General features: G+C 45.4%; 1 long non-coding RNA gene across 1 annotated transcript; it reads right to left on the bottom strand.

Annotated features, from left to right (window-relative positions):
• Window positions 1–1626: 1626 nt before the first annotated feature.
• On the bottom strand, window positions 1627–25772 carry LOC119391434 (uncharacterized). Its single transcript, XR_007415820.1, has 3 exons — window positions 25680–25772; window positions 24496–24780; window positions 1627–1760 (listed from the first exon to the last, which is right to left on the bottom strand). It is a non-coding gene; the product is annotated as an uncharacterized LOC119391434 (long non-coding RNA).
• Window positions 25773–26016: the final 244 nt, after the last annotated feature.

Here is a 26016-nt window from a genome sequence, read left to right on the forward strand (position 1 = left end):
TCTTGCTGGACCCCGGAATAAATCACTTTCGTGGTGAAACAAGTTTCAAACCCACCGGATCACAGAGATTAAATATATCATTTCATGACAGCAGCACTACAGCTAAATGGAAGCCGACCGCATGTTACACACACGTTTTGCAGTATCTCTTTTGTCCTCGGTTTAGCGCAACGTTCGCTGCTTTGGGACAACAGGGCGAGTACGTGCGCCTGGAAAGGCAGTCTACGTTAGCAGCGCCATAGCGTATCGTAAAGGAATCGTCCGCACGCGCTTCTGCGGTGAAATAAGCTTCCGGTTTCTTCATTGTGTCGACGGTTTTGTCGCTGTTCATAGGCTTTATGAATACGCAGCGAATCTCACTGCGCTCGGGGACGCAGCCGCCTCTGCTGGAAAGGCGGCATATGTGGCAGCATGTTGCGGTGTTGACCGCACGTGGAACGAAGGAAGGCATTCCCTAACACAGACACCGCCATGGTGGCGCAGGCCACGGGATCTCCGTGGCTGTGGCACATGTAGGGCTCTACGTGTACAGATCATGATAGTCTAAAATAGAAATAATTATACAAATTGATCCGTATTTATTCGCAATATACAATATCCAGTGACGATTACGAACGTCTTTCTCTTCATAAACGAAGAAAGCGTTTTGTTGCCTCGAAGTCACTACGACACACGAATGACAGATCGTTGAAGAGAAGACAGAGATCTCCATTGTGTATTACCACAAGTCGCACTTCTCAGGTGGATTCATATGTGTACCTGCAGCGCACCCAAATGCACTGGAGAACTCAGGCATGTTCATTAACGGCACTATGCACCGAGAGCGAGATGGCGCATAGCGATTACTAGGCGCGATATACTGAGCACACCATTTCACACAGTGGTTGAAGAAAAACAATTGCTCCGGTGACATGTCCAGCCCGGCTAGTGTTTCCGTCCTCTCTTCTGGGATCAGAGAAGCAAACGCCTGGTAAGCAATCTTGGTGCCCACGAGATCAGCGAGGTTCTCATTGTCCAGTGCATTCAACTCCTCCTCGCCAGTTGTGGACAGCTGAAAATAAGCGCGACGCTGTGGATTACGTTATATACATATACGTTTCTGTTAACAAAAACAACTGTGACAACACTGTACGACTACGAATTTGCGCGGAAGCGTTCGCTCGCACGTATAGCGTACGACACGTAGGCCGATGTTACAGCCGCTCCACGTTACCTGGACAGCAACTGGCAGGAATAAGCCCGTAGGGTCCATATACTTCATATCACCATATAGGTTGAGATACTGAGTGTGGCGACCAGGCGGTTCTCATACCTAGTATAGGTGTGTTCTTGGAGAGCCGTTACCAGCTGACAAATCTTAATATTAGGTAACTGCATATATAATATAATATATATATATATATATATATATATATATATATATATATATATATATATATATATATATATAGACGTATGCGATTCAACGGGCAAACGAACGAAAAGTTTTATTGGGGCCTACATTGACGGGATACGGTCTTCGTCAAGGAATACTTAGGTATTGCCAGACGAATCTCTGGATCCGCTGAAGCCAGTGACATATAATTTATATATACGCGAAACTAGAGAGCTATACTCACGACAGATCTATGTGACTTCCGCAGGCACAGGGCCCGTTTTGTATATTCCTTCCGGAACGCTTCCCCGTTTTGCCTGTTATCACCTCCAAAAGTTGTTATGCCTTGTGCATCGAACGCGTGCATAAACTCGTGGGCGGCGATCTGTAATGGCAGTGACGATGACGATGAAGAATAGGACAAAGAGCACTTGCCGGTTCGTGATGATGATAGTTTTCTGTTTCCGACATACAGATTACGCCTTTATCTTTGTGGAACAGCGCTCACGAGACGACGACGAAGAAAGAAGGCACAGGACAGGCGCTGTCCTGTGCCTTCTTTCTTCGTCGTCGTCTCGTGAGCGCTGTTCCACAAAGATGAACGCATACCAACTCGCTCAAGTTTCCATTCTTATGCAGATTACGCCTTGTTTAAACAGGTCCGCTGTTAAAAGACCTATGGGACAACCGCATTCTAGAAGTTCAAGATGTGCCAGGCTGCAGGTACGATGGGGCGAAAAAACTCTTGCTGATGCGTCAACACCTATCCGGCACAGTAGCGTTACCCGCTTATTCGCGCGAGCTCAGGGCATTTGCATTGGCATTGCATTTTTATTACCCGAAAGCGGGAGTTGGCAACCTGTGGCTCCCGTCACGACCTAAGAACCCCCTCCTTCTCCCTTCTATGTTCCGATCTGAAGGCCGACATCGTAGTTTTGCGCTTTATAGGAGCAAAGAAAAATGGGCTCTAGTTGGCATTGCCCTCTATATTCCCAATTACTCAAAATTTAGCCAAAACCTAGCCAATTTTGTCCAATGTGAATTCGCCAAATTTCCACTTTGCCTGCAAAGCTCCCTCCCCCCCCCCCCTCGCTGTCGGCCGTCCTGTCTCCACCGTGTCGGCTTTATGTAACCTTCTAAGGCCCTCCACCTTAGAAGGCTGCCCGCGCCTGCCCTCGAGCATGCCTATTATATGTAGGAAATGTTTTCGACACGCGCCTCTACCATCTAAGGACACTGTGCAAATGGTAGCAATCGGTTGATAGATCTGTTGGCTTTTCACAAGAGGCACTGAGGACATTGGCTATGAAGGTGAAACAAAATTCATAGAACCACCATTTCACATTATGCAATTCTGTTGTAGATGAAATGGCCATTCGGAGGAATGGGATAGAAAAAGATTACACAGGTGTGTTGACATATGCATTGAAGTGATATTTGACAACTTTTCTCTTGACGAAGATGCATTCGCTTGAATGATTGTTGCAATCAATGGCAGGTGTAATCTGCCAATTAGCTACTTTCTAGACGGAGGCTTTGGCAGTGAGCAGAGGTGCGCTTCTTTTCTGCAAGCTGTTACCCGAACTCACGAAAAAGGTGCACTCATTGTGATTTTGGCTTGCGATGGTGTTGCAGCAAATTTATCAGTGCTGCGAGGCCTTGACTGCAAGCTGATCTGATTAAGCTGACTGCTTCTCTTCTCCATCCATTTGCAAAAAAGACTGTACTTGCCATGTTGGATCCCTATCGCATGTCGAAACTGCCGCAGAACACTCTGTGTGGCAAACAAAACTATTCTGAATGCAAACAAAGCACTAATATTGTGCAGACACATTGATGAGCTGCATGAAATACCCTATGCCAAAGGGACTCATTCGGCAAACAAGCTTATACAGGGACACAATAATCTGCAAAATGAGCCCATAAGAGTTCCATTTGCAGCTCAAACATTTAATCTATCCGTAGCAAATGCTGTAAATGATTGCGGAGCTAAAAATAGCAAAGTTTTCACATTCTTTGCCTAAAGAAGAGTTCATCGGACATGTGAACACTGCAATCAATATATTAAATTCAGACATGCAGGGACGGTATGGTGCGAAAAGCCACTCTGTCCTGTTAAGGTGGCTCGTGTCACTGCGTATCTCAAAGAACAAAGGTGTACATTTGCTCAGTCATCCAGTCTGCCGTGCCGCAGGCAATGCATACACAGAGAAAAACTGAAAATAGGCTTCACAGGCTTTGTGGTGTGCATAGGCAATACCATCGATCTACACTACCACTTGTTTACTGAATATGACCTATTGGCATACCCTCCAATTTCTAAGCTGAGCTAGCACCACCATGAGCTATTTTTGCTGCAATGCGATCTTTCGGGTCCTGTAACGACAATGCAACAGCAAAGCAGTTTGGAGCAGCATTTAAGCGTCTGATTCTTCACAATAAGGTGAAGGACACTGATGACTGAAATTGATCGCCATTGAATGATACCAAAATTCTCTTTGTGACTTCGTCTGAAAAGTCATCCTGCATGTATACAATTCAAATTACCTCCCCTCATAGAATCCCTACAGCCAGTGAACCACTTTTAGTAGCGATCGCACGGGATCATGACAACTCCACTGACCCAGGCAGGCTGTTTGAGCTTGGTGATGCAATAGGGTTGAGAGCTGGGCAAGTTCATGACTGGTCATTATATCGTATGATGATGTCCCTGTCAAAAAAAAACAGCTTAGCCAGTGCCTCCCAGTGCCTTTCAGCGCATTGGTTGTCACAGGAAACGCTGTACAGTGTGTCCCAGTGTACTACAGTGCCCTGGGGGGCACTGGGACAACCTGTACAGCGTGGCCAGTGCCGCCCAGAGCGCTCAAAGCCGCTGGGAATACTGTACAATGTGGCCCAGTGTCTTAACAGCGCACTGGGAGGCACTGGCCACGCTCTACAGTGTCTGCCCGCGCACTGGGAACGCTGGCAGCACATTGAAAAAAACTGGGCGCGCTAGGTGGAAATCATATAAGATTTGGTATTGGGCCGCGAGAAGTCGAAAGAAAAATTTACGGAATATCTTGGAAATATTATTCTATTTTGTGTCCTACAGATTAGGTAACTGCTTCATTTTCATTTAAGCGACGGACGTACGTATACGCTAAAACAAACATTGTCGAGCACGCGCGCGCGCTCCCGCTTTCTCTGAAGTGTGTGATTGAGTGGGGCTCTTCGATTTTCGGACTTCTGGTAGTTCTCTTACAGCCAGAGATAGCCAGAGGGTCAGCCAGCTAGTTCCGGTCGGGACAGGAAGCAGCGTCTTGGTCACGCGTGTGGGAAGCACGAGACAACCCGAAGCTGCCCCAAGGTTACAAAACGCTACCGCCGTGGCAGCAAACGAAACTTTGCGCCGCGTGCGCGTTGGTTTTTCTGCATTGCCCGCTTGAAAATATGTGGCTAGGTTTGCTGAAGAGCTGAAGTGATATTCTCGAGCATACGGACTTGGGATACGATCACGTACGCTTGCAAAATCCTGCGCAGCTTGCCCCGTCCGCGAACAAAACAGCCAGCTGGCGCACGGCGCCACGAAAGCGATGCAAGGTGAGCTGCCGCGTCGCTAACGGCTTAACCAGCTCACGTCTGCTCAGTACGTGTAACAGTCGCAGCACAACACGACGCGAAAATCTCGCGAAAGTGATCGTGTCCCCAAAAGAGCTCGAGGATATATCGCGTACTACGCCGCACACACGCTTTGACCAGCTTGCGTTTTGTCATAAAAACTTGAGACATGCGGCGGTATGGGTAGCACGAGTGCGCGTTATATCTAAAATAAACTTCCGTGTGACGCGTCTTCGACTAGTCTTGGCAGATGTTACCTAAGCCTCTTTTCCAGTCCTAAGTGGCACTCCAAAAATCTCATGTACTAGCTCAGCTTTTATTTGAGGTACTAGGTGATAACCGCGTACATACTGCATGGAATTATTACTAAGAGGTGGAAAAAGACAAAGCCGACGATGAAATAGGCAACAAAAGGATGTATACATTTCTGAATTCATCTTTGTTTTTTCACATCGACGCGTCGTAGCATAACATAATACCATACTTCATATACTGGCCCGTAGATCGAAGTACGCTCGCACGCCATTCGCGACCAACGAGGATCACACAAAAAACAATGTCGCGGTCGCTTTTATTCGATCAGTGCATTTTATCAACATCGAAGACCTAGTTGAAATAATTAAGTTCTGACGGGGTTCACGCAGGCAAACATACGACGGAGCAGGAGCGGAATAGCTAGTTCGATCACAATCGTCTCAGCTAAATGCACATAAAGCACACACGACACCACAATCGAATACTACTACGAAAAAATAAACTCGAAAGGGGTCTCCATGCGTTCGCACGAACGTGTACATAACTTTTGGGACATGTGCACGACGCTGTTAGAATGGTTAGAACGCGACAGTTCGCCGCGTTGTTTACGGAAGGAAACTTCACGGGACACATAAGAAAAGCAATAAACATTGGCTCCAAATGCTCGCCGCCACTCGTAATCGCGCCATCTCGCACGGCGGAACGGCGCCGAGCGTAAGGACAGGCAAAGGGGTAGCACGGCCGCTGGAAGTCCGCAAGCGCCCGCATTGCGATCCGTCGAGTCCTCACAAAGATGGCGGCGAGCGCGTATCGTCTCTTTTCGACGTCTGCTAGCCCGAAACCTTCCAGAGAGCTTCCACGACTAAATTGTCCTGGAAGCTTCTGGCGACCCTCGGGCTCCCCGCGGGTCGCCAGAACCGTCCAACCCGAGAAAAACGAACGCCAACCGGAAGTGCGCCGCGGGGGAGTTGGAGCAACCCGAGAAAAACGAGCGCGCTCTGGCTGGCTCTGGCAGCCCGCGGGTAGCCAGAAGTGGAAAATCGAAGAGCCCCAGTGTCGTAAATGTAGTTCATATAACTGCATCAAAAGAACTTATCATTCGCAACACAATATGACGTCAGAGGTACTTCACCATACGGTATAATCAGTGCTGGGCAGTATCGAAGATACATGTATCTTCGATACTATCTTAGATACTCTGGGTATCTTGTATTTGTATCGCGATACGTCTCGCAAAACAAGTATCTGTATCTGTATTTCCGATACATTGAAGAATGTATCGTGTATCTTAAGATACAAGATACTGCGATCACACCACCACCGTGCGAAGCAATGAACGTTGGCTGAGCTCCACTTCCTAAGCTGATACTGCTACCACTAAGTCACCAGAATAAAACTAAAGCCAGTGACATTATTTTATCTTTCCGCAAGAGCTTTCCAGCCAGGATAGGCGATAAGCTCTGAGCCTCCCTATATATTGGTTGAGCAGTTACGAGGTGGCGCTCGCGTCGTCTCGATAGACAAGCGCGAACGTCTGTGCCCAGGCAAACTTTTATTTAATCGTGTTTTTTTTCTGTTTTGTCAGTGCCATGACACTTGGCACTTAGCCACTCTCCTGTGCCGCGTACTGATGCCGCAATGCGTGCGGCGTCTTGCACACACATGTTGATGCCGCTGTAAAGTCATTATCGAAGTTCCTCTTGTGTGGTGCTTCTTTAAGAAGTGTGAATAATGCAAGAATGGCAGGTTGCTTTGCCTCTCGTGGCTTTCACACATCGGCGATTTGAAGGATCTTGTGGATGTAAGTTTGCATTACATGCAATGAGATTGACTTATACGCAAATAAGATTCTAACAGCTACAGCACCAACGGTACCGATGCTGGATTTAACAGAACAAGCATTCATCTAACAGACGCTATCTTGGCGTACGTCTGTTTTTCGTTTATTCAAAGAGTTTATAAAATCATAATTTGATTGTTAGCAAAAGTTGTTTCTTAGCTGTCCTTCTTTTCTATCCCATACATTGCCTATGTCTCTATATTGTTGTTTTTCTGCCGGTCTGCTTACTGCAATATGACTTCAACGTACTTCCAAGGTAAGCTCTCTGCTTTATTCCTAGTTTTAACTGCCTGCGTCATTTCTGCTGCTGTTCTTCTTCAAGTGGAATATAAGTTTACATACTAATATTCCACTTGAATTTACTGTTTAAAGGTGACGTTGAGAGCAAATATATAATAATTCGGGCGCGCTTGGAGTATACAGTAACGATAATTCTGCTTACTGCTAAGTAAAATAGCAAAATTGAGTTTGCATTATAATAACGTAAATTATTAGGCGCCATCTTAATTACGTTCACATAGATATTCGAGAAACACTGTTATATCAAATACTTTGTTTTTCTCATGAACGTCCCAAAGCGTTGTTTTACGCCATTTTCCACAGACACGCAATTTAATTTTCGTAGCTATTAGGGGTTACCCGCCGCGGCGGTACAGTGCGTATGGCGCTTGACTGCTGGCCCGGAGGTCGCGGTAGCCGGATTTCGATGGAGGGAAAATGTTAGAGGCCCGTATGCTTAGATAATAATAATAATAATAATAATGCCTTTTATTTCTTCAAATAAAGCAGTACATGTGGCTAGGCCTGCCAAAGCCAATTGGTGGCTTGAGTGGCAGAGCCTGGCAGACAGCGAAACAAACCGAACGCGTTACAAGGTTGTAGTACATGGCATAAGAGCGATGATAGCAGGTTTAGAACCCCAGGTGGCCAAAACTTCCGGAACCCTCCATACAGCATGTTTCATAATCATATCATGGTTTTTAGACGTAAAACGCAACAATTATTATTACCTCTTGTGGGTGCCTCCTGTATCATGTTTCTATACTTATTCGCTGTGTTTGATACGGAACCGCTTTTCTATTTTACATAAATATATTTGTTTTCGTTGTTTAAGCTTTCCTGAATTCTCTTACTGTTGCTAATCGCCATCCAATTGGATCTATAAGTAGCAATAGTGGGAATAGCGGAGGTGTCCTGCAGCGCTTTGCGCAACTTTACAATACGTCTGAAACGTTTCTGGGCTGCATTTGTTCTTGGTGACGTACATCTGTCCGGTGATCAGTTATTGCGAAAACCGTAATATGTTTACCGGCAAGGTAGAACTCCACAGTGGTATTTGCACCATCGTGCGGAGCTTTCTTATTGAAGTTCATATGGTTAGTTGACAACCCGCTTGCTGGTCAGCAAGCAGAGCAGCGACTAGCTCCCATGTTAAGCAGCTGAAACAACGCCAGTAAGTTTCTTCGGAATGAAACAGATACACCATGAACAAGAAGTACAAAACTTTTGAGATATATATATATATAACAGTTTTCATTGAAATGAAACACAATTGGTCGCGGTTAATAAATTTTTAATAAACCATTTATGTGCAAGCGTTTAATGCTGCATATATAAGTATATATTACAAAAATTGAGATTGTATCGAAGTATCTTAAGATACAATTGGAATGTATCGTATCGGATACAATCAGTGTTACAGTATCTTGTATCTGTATCTCAAATACTTCTTGCCTGAGTATTTTGTATCGTATCGCGATACAATTTCAAAGTATCTTTGCCCAGCCCTGGGTATAATGATGCTTGGTGATGCAGTTGTTGCACACATAGCTGAGTTTGTAGTGTACAACTTACTGCTTCCCATTCATTGTAATTAGCGTGCTTCTGCACAAAAGGTTTCAAATCCTCCATCAATGGCTGCATATTCCCCGATTTGCCGGAAAACTCGAGGTGGCCTGATCTAGGCTTCTAGTGAATGCCCTAACATCTACCGACTATGCGAGGAAGAGCTCCCTAGAGCTCTGGTGTGCTCACCGCTGCCATCGAAACGATTTGCAGCTAAAGTGACAGTGGCCACTATAAGATCATCTTTCATCAAGCACTTCCTTAAAGTATTGAACCAGCACGAGTTATAAAATTACAGGCTTAAGTGATTATTATAAGATCCTATGATGGCAGTAATAGGCGAATGCATAGATGTGAAACTGCCCTATGTTGCCAAGGTGACAACTGGGCGTCTTCATAAAAACTGAATTTGCTAAAAGGAACAAAGTTGACGAAGTTCAAGGGCCAATAAATGTAGAAACTGTTGATATTACGTCTATTATCACTGCATAATCAATCGCAGGACAGACTCTATTGGCGGCGAGACCGAGCAGAGTCGGCACCTAGTGGCGAGCGGACGAAACACCGCGGTGTGAATGGCTCCTTACGTCGTCTGCTAGCCATACCATGTTCGCATGTGTACGCACGTCATGCGCGTCTTCAGATTACAGCTTATTCCGTTGTGCTAACACAGTATCAAATGTTTGTACGTATGCCTACACGATTACATAAGCATTTCGCATTACGAGACTAGTATGCACTCTAATAAGTGAGTACACGCCCGTGTCGGTATGGCGCTAGGTCTAACCATCGTACCGTCCATTCGCCAAAATCATTTCAATGTGGGTACCACTTTCTCGTTCAAGCACTACACTTAGTTCATTCGGCGTCGTGCTGAACGAAAAAAAAGTACTAAATATCGAGGTGGGAATGTAGAATTTTACTGGCACCATCTCGTGATGCGTTGGCGATTTGGAAATCCTTGTGATACCGCAAAGCATGAACTAGCATCTGCAGAGGATGGTAAGCGGTAGAAAAGACCTGAAGCCACGCATTTCTACAGCAATACACGTATTCATGCAAACAGAAAAGCAGAGTGCGCAAAGTTCTACTTCATCTAATTACGCAGAAATACAGGCTCTCTTTTTTCGAAAGCCGCTAGCGCAAGAAGTGAATACTTCAATGCATCAGTCGCGCAACACAGTTTATATTGCGGTATAGGCAAAACACAATTTAAACACGTGCAAATAAAGCAAGTAGAAACATCGAGCACGGGGCAAAACACGAATGTGACTGAAGGCCAGTACACCATTCATTGGCAGATTGCACTTCTCTCACAATTAATAGGTAAGTTAGAACGGTTGTGTGCATTGATGTGGCAATGGAGGGCACATATATCACCATTGGGCTGCAGTCAACGCGCTTTCCTCGCAAACAATATACTCAAACCGCATACGGCGATGCGCCACTGCGTACATTTGTACACGCGCCACCGACCGCCTATGCACACAAACGCGGCGGCGGTGCTGCCACCTATAGCCCGATATCGCGGCGAATAGTCGCAGCATCTCGACTATCTCTAAATGTCTGTATACTCTTCAAAAATTGCGTTATCTCGAGTTCATTGTTTCATCCATATTCTGCCCTCACAGGGATGAAACCACATTGGCAAATTTCACTCGTGTAATAATACTACTGAGCTACGATGGCTTGCTTATGAGTGCAGTATACACAACTCGCAGGTCGCGGTATCGAATCCCAGCCGCATTTTAAAATGGAGGCGAAATTGCTTAAACCCATGTGCCATGTACGCACGGTGGTGTACATCATCGGAGACTTCTACTACGGTACCTCTGATAATGATGTCGCCGCTTTGAGACGTTGAACCTGAACAATTATTATTATTGGCGTTGTACAGAGACACGAAAGCTGTTAGAAGAAAAATGTGATGGCTAGCTGTAAATTGTGCTGGTGCATATTTATCGTCTTGCTGAAACTTCTAGCTTGAATCATGCTCACATCAATTCTGCGAAAGCAATTGCCTTCCACAGAATTGAGGTAAGCAGTACAAATCCTTAGTGCTGGCCTACTTTTCACTAGAGCGGCTTGTTAATAGGGATATGCTGCGAACACGGACATACTGCGAAGCGGGTAGAGCACTTAGAGGGCGAGAGTAGATAGATAGATAGATAGATAGATAGATAGATAGATAGATAGATAGATAGATAGATAGATAGATAGATAGATAGATAGATAGATAGATAGATAGATAGATAGATAGATAGATAGATAGAAGAATTTAAAAGCATTGCTATTCTTTTACCTCTGCATAACTGGGAGCATCTGTAACCGCTTTCACTGAGTGTTTGAGCTGCCATTAGAACTTTGATGGGCTGATTTCCCCAAATAATATGTGTCTGTCTGAGGTTGTTTGCCAAATTAAGGGCTTCTGCATAGTGCAATCCATGCGGCTCATCAACGCGTTTCCAAAATATGAACTCGTTTATGCATTGAGAACTCTTTATTCGAATTTTTGGCTGACAGGGTGTTCCGCAGCAGTTTCAATATGTGACACGGATCAAACGATTAAAAAACAGGTTTTTTAAACTAGACACCGAAAAAAAGCATCCAGCTCCATCAGTTCATCTTGCAGCCAAGACTTCGCAGCACTTATATCTTTGCTGCAACGTCATCGCAAATCAAATTCAGATGTGTGTACATTTTTCATGAGTGAAGATAACAGCTTGCAGAACCAAAGCGCACCTCTGCTCACCGAGAAAAGCCTTCGACTATAAAGTACCCAGTTGGCAGCGTCCATCTGTCATTGATTACAACAAGCAATAAAAATACTGCGCTTTGTAAACTGGATAGGTAAAACTGGAAATTCTCCAGTTTATGGAAATTCTCCAGAACACAGATTCACGATAGAACCTGCCACTCGACGAGTCGGCTTGTCTTCGTCATAGTAGCTACGGATTTCCGTAGCATCGTTTTAAATGCGAAGCATTTGTTAGAGAACCAACGGCACTGTGACCATCCATCCGTCCGTCCGTTCGTCCATCCGTCCATCCGTCCATCCATCCATCCATCCATCCATCCATCCATCCATCCATCCATCCATCCATCCATCCATCCATCCATCCACTCCGTCCGTCCATCCATCCATCCATCCATCCATCCATCCATCCATCCATCCATCCATCCATCCATCCATCCATCCATCCATCCATCCATCCATCCATCCATCCATCTGACGAAGGCAAGCCTCCTCGTCGAGTGGCAGGTTCTGTCGTGTTTCCGTGTTCAGTGAGTTCTGATAATTTCATTGAACGTACTGCTTGCATAAAACACTTTGTATCCAATAAATGCATGGCATGTGACGTGCATCGTAGAGCAATAAGTGAAAACAATATTTCGTGAGGAGTGTTTGCTGAAAGGGACTCGGATAGATTACTTCACATACTGTATGAACACTACGTATTCATGTGATAACTAATCTTCCGCTTCGCTATGGATGTGTAGCAGTAGTTTCTGTTTTTTTTTCTTTTTTGAGCGTCAGATGAAGGTCTCTGCAGGAAAATGCAACAACACCGCCTAATGTAGCGTCGGTAATGTAGTTTTGTGAACCATGAACCGATGATTCAGTATTTTTTCCATAACATGCATTTAAAAGAACATGCGTCCTATACACTCCGTTCGGGACCTATAGAGGGCGCCTTGAAAGACGCACGCAGCGCCACTTGCGGTGTGGCGAGCGTGCCACGTTGAGAGCCTTAGCAGATAACAGTGCCTCATTGCTTTGACAGCTATGGCGGCGCAAGCGCCCGCCGCAGGCGCGTTAGTGCTTCGAGCTGGATTTAAAGATATCGTAGTGGGATCGTTCTTCCGCGATGCTACCATTAAAAAAGGGGAAAACCTGCACGAGAGCGGCCACGTTTTTGACGTGAGTGAACGCTTTGCTACGGCGTCGTCAGTACTGACGGCTAAATGCGTGCGTCAGGCGTGCGTCCCACAAGAGGCTTACTCCATAGCTATCGAGGTAAGCTTTCATTTTTTCATGCATAGAATATTATTGGTGCATGCCCACTACCCGTGTACTTGCGAAATGCTCAAAACATTTAGAATTATCCACGGCGAGTGGCCGTGGATAATTCTAACTTCGGCGAGAGGCCGAGTGGCGTGGTTATTTGTTGGCGGCTTCGTGTCATGTCGATTCGCAGCCACCGAGTATTTTGCTTGAAATAGTCGCGCGTAGCAACAACCTTATTGCAGCATCATCATCGCTCATCATGATCGTTTCTACCTCGCCGCTCGCGCGGCTCATGCCAAGAGCTTGAGGTGCGGGTGAGAAATAAGCGTGTTACGATCGGCCCCGCTTCGTCTTTTGCTTCAAGTGATGTGGCGCCGACGACGGCACGGTTACGATCCGCCATCAGTCAACCTCATTCGCTACAACCTCTTTCGTTGTTTATGCTTCTTTCAGAAACAAGCATTGCGCTTCCGTCGCAATGCTTGTGTGCACATTTGTCTACATGCTGCCCACTTTGTTTGTTTCGTCAACGCCGAATGATTACAGGGTCAGCTGTTTACTACAAGTATCAACCACTTAAACTGCTTGCGCACTTGGCTCTCTCGTCTGCGCGAGCTCACCACGCTTTTATAATTTGCGCAAACTATGGTGTAGCCCAAGCTACGCCCTAGCGCAGACGTGCGCTAACATTTTCGGTACCAAGGCGTTGGACTGGGTTAGTTGGTACATTGTCCAAATCAATAAAAAATCAGCGGTAAACACAGGACACAGCGAGTGTCCCGTCGTTTCCTCGCACTGTGTCCTGTGTTTGCCACTGCTTTTTTTTGTTTTTTATCCATTTTAACATTTTCGGGACCAAGACCTCTCGAAGCTTCCGAGTGCCATAAGGCTACCCCAGCCGTAGTCTTTCTGCTTTAATCCTAGGATCTATCCAAAGAGCCGCGACCACCTGACATTTTTGTTCCTCAACAGCTCGGGGGAAAGGGATCGACTCCCAGTAAGCGCATCTCTAATTGAATAGCTGCGCTTCCGCCAGTACTGAAATCATGATTGCTGGAACAGCGCGAACGTAAAGCACGGGACGTAGAAGACACATACGACGACACGGGCGCTGACTATCAACTTATCTTCTGCAAGCACGGACGGCTTACGATACCCGTCAAGAAATATCGTTGGCACGTACGACGGGGACGACACATCCTTGGACGGCACACCCCGAACGAAATGTGCACTGCATGTCTTCGAGTGCCGAGAGGGCTCCATGTTTGTTCCGTCATGGCTGAAATGTACTGATCCTAGCGGCACAAGAAAAACAAAACCGCAGAACGCGAGACGGCAGAGGGAGCGGGAACCAAGCTAACTTTTTTCGTCGCACAGCCGTGACCCACTTCTGCCGCTGCCCAATAAAGCACGGACGAGTTGAGAAACGGTGAAACGTGGTTCCCGCAGGGCACGACGTGTACCTGTTGGTACAACCGACGACGCAGCAGTTCATGACTGCGTCACAGAACACCTACAACTGCGTGCTACCGGGCGCGGGAAAGCGTTCGCTTCTGCTCGGGCTCTCAACGATTGCCTTCTCTGACGGCCGCGTGGTGGCGTGCCAGTCGCAGTGAACGGAGTGTATAGATGTTGTGATCCAGTAATCACGCAACAATGAACTCTAGAATTGATTTATATAAATAAAGTACAGCATGCGTGCATACATGAAATGCAGTGGTGGAGAGTGTACGTACCATTCCGATCCCACCATAGGTGAGTGCCACTGGCCCGAAAGGATACGCCAACGGACGAAGCATGTCAACTGTTGTTATTGTGAAATCATTGAATGCATACGAATAATAAGAGTTGCGATTAACCTCGTCGTACCGCGGGGTAGACGAGTCGCTCCAAATGTGGTGCGAAGATAAAGACAGGGCCTGTATCCATGTCGGGAACAGTAGGTCAAGTGGGGCATCCGGGTAAGGCCCTGTGGCAGGGGATCAAGAATGTATTGTTACTCAAAGAGGGCTGTGTTGCTGTTTACATACTTCACATAACGAAAAGAGGCGTGATCGGTGTCTGGTGAACTCGAAGATCGCAATGATAAAATTGGCGCGATAAGTCTTGTAACGCAACGATATCTTTCTTTTATTTGTTGCCGTTTGGCAGGTAATAAATTTAAAATGAGTATGCTCCCAGAACGTCATTACACAATGGTATTGGCAAATGGTGAGTGTGTCGCACAGAAATGTTAAACACAAACGTAGAAGAATACTTGAAAATCAGAAAGAAATGTCCAGTCGAGATGCAGAAATCCTGTGCAGGCTACGGCTGCGTAAGCGGACTGATTGCTTCACTCTTACGGGGCTCATGTGTGACTCGGTCTCTGCTGGCTGCATGACGTGAACACAACGTGTGTGGCACCTAGAATCAAGATTTTCAGCATTTGACGACATACGTATATGTTGAAGTGCCACGTTAAAACCATCCTATTGTGACTGCATAGGATTATGGTCGAAAACGAAAACTCGACCTCGCTAAACTCGTCCCACCAGTTTTGATGGATAGATACAAGCAGATGCCAGTGTAAGCTTACGATGTGCGTCTGCAATGTCAGGAAGACCCAGGCTTTTTGGATAGGATAATCAAAGCAGACGAAACTTCCACATTGGAATGCGACCCGCAATTCGCAACGGCAAGCTTCGGCCTTAGTGACATTCGCCCTCAGTGGACATTCGCCCAAGTGCCATCAAAGAGCTTCTACGCGGTACCTAAAGACCTTCCGGAATCCGCAGACCCGGGAGCCTTCGACAAGTTTACAATCAATTGCAGAAGTGTGTCGACACTCATGGGGAATGCTTTGCACATTTTACAAGCATTGCAGCTCGGCCGTGTAACTGAACCGGAGCCTGAACCGATATTATCATCATCATCATCATCATCATCATCAGCCTGTCTACGCCCACTGCAGGGCAAAGGCCTCTCCCATATTCCGCCAATCAACCTGGTCCTGTGCTTTCTGCTGCCACGTTATACCTACAAACTTATTAATCTCATCTACCCACCTAATTTTCTGTCTCCCCCTCACGCGTTTGCCATCTCTTGGAATCCAGTCAGTTACCCTTAATGACCACCGGTTATCCTGCCGACATGCTACGGGCCCGGCCCATATCCATTGCATCTTCTTGATTTCAACTATGATGTCCTTAACCCCAGTTTGTTCCCTGACCCGCTCTGCTCTCTTCCTGTCTCTTAAGGTTACACCTATCATTTTCCTATGATATCATTTTCATTTTCATATGATATTATCATAGTGTGCGTGAAATAGAACGGAACTTGCGACTGAAGAAATAACACTTTCGCTTAATGGCGAACCAATAAATGCGGTAGCCACAATTTATAATGTAATTAAAGTAAGGTAAGCAGCTAAATCTTTTGCATGCGATCTCGCGTAACTCTACGAGACGGCGGCGAAGGGATAACGGGCGTTCAAGGGAGAGAAGCGGTTCACGTGCACTTGCTGTCTCAGCACGAAGCCTTGAGAACGCAGCACCTAGTAGGGCATATGTATGTCGAGATAGCACGCCCTTCGAGCAATATCCCCTATTCACTGGCTGGTGTCCCTATATTCTGCTTATGAAAGACGGGCGGTGCGTTTCCTCTCTGCTTGAAGAGCAATCGACGGCAAGCAACGCACGCGGGGTGTTATGAAAGGCGCCCTACATGCGACGGAGGTGGCCGGGTCGTTTTTTCTCAGCTTCAGCCGTATTTGTCTCCAGCGCTCGCTAGCGTTTACTCGGGGGTTCAACATACGATGCGCGGGGGGCCTTATACGTAAAGGCCCCCCGCGCCTTATACGTAAATTTGGGTCTTATACGGAAATTGACGCCGACGACGACGGAAGAAAGCCGCCAAGAGTGTTCATATATTGATATCGCAATTAAAAATATCACTTATTGATTCTGAACCATGCAATTGAAATTGCATTGGATCAGAATAGTTGCAGCATACACGAAGAGGATGATTAAAACTGAGCCTCACATAATTGATCCCACTGTGTTGCTATCGCGCAGGTGACCGGTTACCTGAAGAAACACACGAAGGAAGTAATTTATGTCAAATAGCTAGCCGCCGTTGATTAGACGCATGGCTTCCCTTTACGCAGCCTATAATTTCATTCTCTCTTCTTAAACAAAGCTGTGTATTATTCTGCCGGTAGCGAAGTGTATATTTTCCGTATAAACGATGCACAATGTTGTAGCATTTACGTTGCCGAGCACCGCACTCCACACTAGGCGCATCTCGGGCGTAATACTCTTTTTTTTTGTTAATTACTATATTGTGATCGCACAGCAGGTGTAACTAGCTCTCAAAGATGTGATGTACTCGGAGCAAATTGCTTGGACTGATTTGTTCCTAAGGAGTTACCATATGTTCGCCATATGTTTCTATAGGTGCCTATGTAGCTTTATACACTGATGTTCTTACCACTCTGTCAAAGAGGCTAAATCATTCGTCCTCCCGATGACATTCGTGGTCGTTAAGTGCGCTCTGCACAACACCTAAGTATACACTAGAAAGGAATTAAGTCACAATGAGCAGCGCTGCTCGGAGTATCTCAGCACACTGAATTCAATGGCATTGTGCAATTTGTTGAGCGTAAACATTACGGTGACGAACAGGTGCGCGAACGACCATACACTTGTGTTCCTGTCTTTATTTAAATATTACCGGCCTGATATGGCCGGTAATAAATACGGGCCTGATATGGAGCACGTAGAACGAGAATTTGGACAGAACCCGTATTTTTAGCGGTCCCAATAGCTGCTTGAAACACGAAATTTCTACGTGCTAATTATTGTAATATTATGGGACGTGTCAAGCAGTGTTCTAAAAACTCATCTGCATTGGTGTTGCAGTCGAAAGTAAATAAAAAACTGCTGTGCGCCATCCCAATCGCTGGAAAGGTTCTCCATTAGTATCAGTACAACTCATAAAAATGATATAGTACATCCATTGAAATGAACGAGCGCCATTTAGTAGGCCATATTAGTTGTGTTGGTTACATGGGGAAAAATTAGACTCTATGAAATGCGTATTGTTGGCTTTATTTCTGGCTACCAGTGCTCCTAATTTTAGGTCTTATTAGAGCGCTAGATTCTTCAGGCGAAATTAAACAAATAAAGTCATCTCATCTGTTGCATTGCGAAACATAAATCACATTGATCAAATCGCAGGGTAGCTCTGGTCACAAGCAACAAGAAAAATCTCGAGCCGCTGATAACTATGCAGCACCTGAGAAGTGTGCATAGTATTTAGTACTCACTGTAAAAATCTTCGATGTACTCAGGGTCTAATCGCTTGCCGGGGCTTCCTACATAGGTCGTTATGTTCTTCAACTTGCTTATGAGAGCTTCTCGGTATTCGCGGCCAAGCCAGGTTGAAGATTCGAAAGCTTTCTGGTAGGTGCTGCGAATTGTTGATACCATCTCCTTGCCCTTTCCAATCATGTACTGTGGAATCTCTATGCAGGAAAGAATCATGTCAGCGCACCGTATAAGAGGAAGTGAGATAATACAAGGCATTGGTTATCAAATGCGTTGTCGGCTGTATGAGCATCGTTATGGTCAGGCTACTGCAGATCCTAGAGGATGTAGAACAACTGGCGCACATTAACATCGTCTCTTATTCCAGTACCGGCAAAACATTAATTATATTTCAAATGCAAAACATTTCTTAGCGAACCCAAGCCACTTTGATCTATCTATCTATCTATCTATCTATCTATCTATCTATCTATCTATCTATCTATCTATCTATCTATCTATCTATCTATCTATCTATCTATCTATCTGTCTGTCTGTCTGTCTGTCTGTCTGTCTGTCTGTCTATCTATCTATCTATCTATCTATCTATCTATCTATCTATCTATCTATCTATCTATCTATCTATCTATCTATCTATCTATCTATCTATCTATCTATCTATCTATCTATCTATCTGTCTGTCTGTCTGTCAAGCCGCCCACGTCAGGGTGCTCTCGTGATGGCCTCCTTAAGTTGGCGTGGACCGAAATTGGCATGGGACCCGCCACGGTACTCTAGCGGTTAAGGTGCTCGCCTGCTGACCCGCAGGTCGCGGAATCAAATCCCGGCCGCGGCGGGCGCATTTTCAATGGGGGCGAAAATGCATGAGGCCTGTGTAATTGGATATAGGTGCACGTTAAAGAACCCCAGGTGGTTAATATTTCCGGAGCCCTCCACTGTGGCGTCTCTCGCAATCATACCATGGTTTTCTCAAGTTAAACCTCATTAATTACTATTTTTAAAATTGGCATTGGGGGCTAAGAAGATATGACGAATAAGACTGCCTCGTCATAGCAGGAATAACGTGAAAATCCTGTGGCGTATGTTGTCAAACCCTTTCCTGGGGGTTTGTCCTCGCGCCGTAGTTTCTCTGGACCACTCTAGGCCACTCTAGGCCTCTCTAGACCGCCTCTAGGCCGTGCTTAGCGCCTGTCCAGCAACGACAACGACGGATCTCCCCCTTCCTCTGCCCCCAGTCCTCTATCTGTTGTGACCTTCCCTTCGCTCCCACCATCTATCTCCTCCTACCCTTTTACCCCCCTTCCCCTAAAGTGACGCGGTTGTGGTGTTCTCGACTGAGAGACAGTTACTATGTCAATCCCCCACCTTTCTATTTTCCATTTGCCATCAAGAACCTCTTCTCTTATCTGGACCATAATAATGTTCTTGCCATGTCATCCAATGTTTCCTCCCCAAACGTGTGGCACATACCCGTTTACCACGGGCCGTGGATTATGGGTATGCTCCACAGGTGATAGACAGCCTATATCTGGGCAGGAACGGCGTGAACAGACGTTGGTTCTTTTTATTGCGAAAGCGTTGAAAAACCGATATCGGCAGCGTCGACCCGACGAATGCAAAGAATAAAAATCAGGATCTCAGCAGGAATTGAACTTGAGCATTCTGCGTGGCAGTCAGGTATACAACCACAGAGCCACGGCAGGTCTTGAAGCTGCTTTCAAAAAAACACCCTATGCAGACATTTTATCGGTGCAACGTGAATTATGGTTGTGGTGCTGGCTATCTAGTTTTAGAACAAAGCAAGAAACACTAAATATGTATTCCAACGACACAGTCGTCATGCCAGCTTGACGTCTGTGATTGCAGTGCTGAGTCCGCTGTTTTTCTCGGTCTAATAAGCTATACATTTGCAATCCTACAATTCAGCAGTCTATACGAAAGTGCTGCTCGACCCCGGAGGAATAGCTAAGAAAAGTTACGTATGCTGTTCAAACCATCGCACCGTGAAGTACACTTCGGTTCGATTATACTGATGTATGTGCTTTAACGGGAGAGCTGTCGTTACGCCACACCATAAGTTACCCTTTAAACGCCATTGCTGTTGACGTCCCTGGTAAGCCAACGATGTGCACACAACTACTACACTCACAAATACACGTCGATACACTTCATAACGCCTGGGTCTAAGACAAGAAATGCAGCATAGTACTCGCTGACTGCTTCACATGAAACCGATTCGCACAAGTGGGATCTGCCGAAATTTGTTTTTTTTTTGTATTTTATATATATTGGCCATTATGACAAAGATATACATGTTAGTTTTTTTAGGCGCGATGAAAAAAGTTTGCAGCATCGAAAGAGGATTAGACATTTTTCGTTCGTGAATTTAGGAGTTCTGGTCTTATGCGTACGGATTATCACGTTACTGTCTCTATACAGAATTATATGGAACAGGAGGCAATATAGCACTTTGATTTTTATAAACTTGTGGCTTTGCGCACTGCAGTTCGTTGACTATTTGCAAGAGGCCCTTCGAACATTGCAAAAGTCCAAAAGCTAAAAAAAAAGTGCCACAAATACAAATCGACTTCCAAGCATTTATGATCAAGAGTAGTATACATTGATTTCGTAGAGACGCATACCTGTTTTCAACTAATATTGTTAAGTCCACCGGGGTTAGGTGTCCAGAAAACAGTGTTCTCAAATTTTTACAATAATCAGCCAATGTAATGTTGCAATATTACCGCTCACGGAGTTTTAAAACAATACTTGGTGCCCCTATAATCAGCTTGCAGTTTCATGTATTAGTAATATTTCAGTCTATTAAATAAATGACTACTTTAGTGCAGAAAAAAAGCTTCACTTGCATCCAACGCATGTAAATCGGCAATGACTGCAGACAAAATTTCTAATAAATGTTCATTCTAAAAAAAAGATCGGGCGTGCAAACACGGACACAAGAAAGAAGTCAGGACACTACAAACGCCGACTAACACCTGAAGAGACGCACAACGGCAGAAAAAAAAGAAGGCACGAATGCCCATGCAATAGGCGAACTCAGTAATCCGGCGCGCGTGGGGGTCTACGTGGAAGATAACTGCTAAGGCCTTTGATTTCATCTTTATGCAAGTTAATCGACGGTTGGTTCACGCATGCGCTACCACTATTCTCGACATGCCAGTCTTCAATCATCAGGCGAGTTTCATCATTTCTATGCATGTACAACACTGCGCATTCATCGAATTTTGACGTGCACCTACAATCTCGACAATGTAAGGATAGATTAGAAGGTGAGACTCCGGTTAGCGATCACTTATGCTCCAATAATCTCTGGTTATTGCAGCGGCCCATCTGTCCTACGTAGAAGCGGCCGCAGCTGAAAGGGATCTTATATACCACACTCGTACGGCAATCAGTGAATTTGTAGGTGTGTTTTACGAAACAAATATCGGTCCGCTTCTTGTCTTTTACTCGCTCATTCTTCCTCTGCACAGCGGCACAAATCTTACCTAGCTTATTGACAGCCGTGAAAACAACATTAACGCCGTATATACTTCCTGCTTTCTTTAGCCTGGGAGACACGCGATGAATGTACGGTATACCTACGACACGTTTCTTCCTATCGCTTTCTTCAACCATGCTCGCACTTAACATAATGGACTTCTTTAAACGTTCACCGACAGGGGCCACTGCATCACGAGGATACCCTACATTTTAAAGACGCGTAACCTGTGCGTTAATGCTATCACTCATTTTGTGCTCACACGACTTGGTGAGGGCTGACTTAAAGGCTAACTCCGGCGATTTTTTGGCCATGTCAAAGTAATGGTGCTTTTATGTTCCTGAGACGCTCCTGTTACGGGCCCGATAGCAGAAATGCTCGGCAAATTGGAGAATAATTTTAAATAAGCAAAAAAGCGCAACACCGAAACCGAAACCCAACCGAGTGTACTGTCTACGTATGACGTAGACGTTGTTACGAACGAACCGGAAGTCGTGCAAGGCGTGCCGGTCACGCCAGCGCGGAGTATGAAAACTGTGACAGCCGGGACGACCAGCGAAGCGCCGGCCAAACCAACGCTGTCTGTCGCCTTGTGCACAGCAGACGCTCGCTGTAGCGGCCTAAGCGCCGAAGTTAGCGGTGCCCTCGGCTGCGTCACTTCCGCCGCCTTGCCAACACTGACGTCACAGACGCAATGTTGCCAATAATTGTGGGAAGCCAGGAGGGCGTTTGCAGACAATCTTTAAAATTCATTTGCAAACAATCTGCGCATGTCTCAAGCCTGTAATTTGGCATAAATGACGGAAACGTGCAAAGGAACGTACCCAGCGAATTTCACTGAGATCCATCAACCTCGAAAAATCGCCGGAGTTGGGCTTTAAGGCAAGACATGGCAATGCCGTTTTTTACAACATTCGAGTGCTTCGAAGAAAAATTTACCAGCGGTTTCTAAGACCTAGGAGAATACTGCCAGCACACGTGGTTCTTATGAAACGTTAAGCAAATTCCAGAAATTGTATTCCATTATTCTGAGACACTTATATTGTAATGCGCAGCCCTCCTTCATTTAATTCAATTTTTTCGCTCACAGAGGTTACCGCCGTTTCAACGTATTCATCACTACAAAAATCAAGTAATCGTCCACATAACGAAAAACCTTAATAAGCGAATTACCTAAGGCGCATTGACCATGTTCGTCAATCTTGCTATGGTATAAATCAGTAAGAACCGGAGAAACCTGACACCCAATACATATCCCTGATTTCTGCACACAAACGCCTTCCTTCCAACCTACCAGCGTCGACTTTAAATACATGGAAAGAATTTCTATAAAAGCCCCCGTAGAAAGACCACATTTATCGGTGAAAACTCTTTCGTGCCCTTGTTCGTTAAAACATTCATTACAGAAGAGCGATAGGAAGAAACGTGTCGTAGGTATACCGTACATTCATTGCGTATCTCACAGGATAAATAAATTAGGAACTAGATACTGCGTTAATGTTCGTTTTCACGGCCGCCAATAAGCTAGGTAAGATTTGTGCCGCTGTGCAGACGAAGAATGAGCGAGTAAAAGACAAGAAGCGGACCGATATTTGTTTTGTAAAACACACCAACAAATACACTGATTGCCGTACAAGTGTGGTGTAAAAGGTCCCATTCAGCTGCGGCCGCTTCTACGTAGGACAGACGGGCTGCTGCATTAACCAAAGATTTTTGGAACATAAGAGATCGCTAACCGGAGGCTCACCTTCTAATCTATCTTTATATTGTCGAGATTGTAAGTGCACGCCAAAATTCGATGAATGCGCAGTGTTGTACAGGCATAGAAATGATAAAACTTGCCTGATGATTGAAGCATGGCATCTCGAGAATAGCGGTAGCGCAAGCGTGAGCCAACCGTCGATTACCTTGCATGAAGATGAAATCAAATGCATTAACAGTTATCTTACACGTAGACCCCCACGTGTGCCGGATCGATAGGTTCGCCTATTGCATGGCCATGCGCCAATAAGTTTTCGCGCCTTCTTTCTTTTCCGCCGTTCTGCGTCTTTTCAGTTGTAAGTCGGCGTTTGTGGTGTCCTGCCTTCTTTCTTGTGTCCGTGTTTGCACGCCCTATCTTTTTAGGATGAATACTTACCAACTAACTCAGCTCTCTGCTATTCTAATAAATATTGTATGATAAGCTAGCGGTTCATGTAACACAGCCTATATGTTACTCGTTTATTTCTTCTACCTCAGTTTGCGCCAATGAGTCTTTCATTGGCGCCGGCGGTTTCCCTCCGTGGCAGGAAAGATCCCAGCCCACGTGCGCCAGTCGTCTAGGTGTTTGCTATGACGAAAACCTTAAATGTCTTGTGAGGCAAATAACCCGCCGTCCGGCGGCGTTGTCAACACGAATAGTACAAAAGGTCACTGAATAGGTGACACCGCCACAGCATGACATCACGCAATGAAATCTTTATTGGCACCCTCTCCTGACGACATCATATGACGTCGTCGCATTGTTAACGGTGGGCGGATCGCGGAGGATGCGCAAGGTCAGCTGACGCGCAAAAAACTTCCTGGCGGGGCGGGGCTACAATGCAGTCGACAAAGAACGCCAGAGCAATAAACAAGTGCCTATGCTGGCGCCCGCTATGGCCCGTGGTCTGTTTCACGTTACCTAAAGAGAACCAATAGAACGTTTCTACACTTGAAGCAACGATACAATAATGAAGGTCGTGCAAATACCACGGGAGACGCACAATGTAATAGACTCACCAGACAGGAAAAAGGGGCTGATGACCGCCAAATTCATGACTTTTCTAACGTGCTCGTAACAAGCATCGCTTGTAGTCCTGCCCCGAAGAAACATGTATGGGTCAGTGAACTGGGCCAGCTGCCTGTACACGCTCCAGGCGACTATGTATCGTAGCCCTTCTTCGCCCACCGACTTGTTGCTGATGAGTTTCACGAGAATTGTGGGAAGATGTGAGTCATACAAAATTTGGTCTGAACCTCCATAGGTGCCATTTGTGTACGTGGAAAAAAAGGCAGCCCATTCATCTGGCAGAAATGGGACGGCAGAGATGGACAGATGTCAATATTATTGTCGCAATACTGCACTCTCATACTGCATTGCACCTACAATACACATCACAATATATATTCGGATATCTACTGTAATAGCACAACAATTCGAACAGTTTCTGTAGACAAGTTTTAAATGAATACGGGAAAATTAAATGAATCAGGTAAAACTATTGAAATATGCGATGCCATAGGTTGGTACTGCTGGTCATTGAGGTTATGTCAGAAATGTTCATTTCTTCTAAGCTGTGGCGGTAAACTGACTCCGGATATATGAAAATACAAAGCCCAGGACAACAACAGCCAATTTTTTACAAAAGCAGTTTTTCGTTTTAGATAATATCCAATGAAGCGATTGAACAAAATTAGCGATAAGAGGCATCTTGCGCATTCTGGTAACAGCGTACCAGGTCGTTTCCCGCCACTGATGTCTCCATGAATTACAAGTGCATTAGGAGAACGTAAATGCGCTGTATACTTTGAAGTTCGTGGTTAGTTGGTGCATAGCAGTGGTCGCAAAAGCTCTCTGCAGCCCGACGTTATCGCGGTATCTTCCTAATATCGTGAAAGAAAGCTGGACTGGGCTTTTACTATAATATAGAAGCGTTTAGTGACGCGTTCTAGATGTTATTTTTCCCACTATTCGCTATTCGCGAGTAGCCCGTCAATCTGCGCGCAACGCATGCCGTGTTTCACTTATTTTCAATCTACATTGCTGCAACGCATGTTTTGCTGTCATCAAGCTTGACTTCGTTCCTAGAGACAAGCGAAATATTCTCATCACTTATTGTGAAGTCGCACTGACACGTTTAGACAAGGTGACGGTTAGAGACGTCCAAAAAAGGTTGCAGAACAGGTACAAATTCTTCTCATACCTGGTGTAACGTATGGTTTTGTCATTTGGCCGAGGACGGAAATAGTAGTGTTAACCTGTTCGAGTTGAGATGTGTTTTTTTGGATGCTGTCCACTGCTGAAACAATAAAAGAGGAGAATGCACAATATTAAAAACATCTCCAATTGAACTATACGACTTGCGGACAGATGAAACAAACAATCGCCCAATGTTTCAATATTAACTGAAACGAACGCTGCAAACACCTACAATAGAACGCCCCGAAACAAACGCCGATTATATAACGCATGACATAAGGGCGATAAAATTATTAAACCGCTCGCATCAACTCTGACGGCATTGACCTATAGAGGATTAT

This window comes from Rhipicephalus sanguineus, chromosome 4 (assembly GCF_013339695.2).
Source record: "Rhipicephalus sanguineus isolate Rsan-2018 chromosome 4, BIME_Rsan_1.4, whole genome shotgun sequence".
Lineage (NCBI taxonomy): Eukaryota > Metazoa > Arthropoda > Arachnida > Ixodida > Ixodidae > Rhipicephalus > Rhipicephalus sanguineus.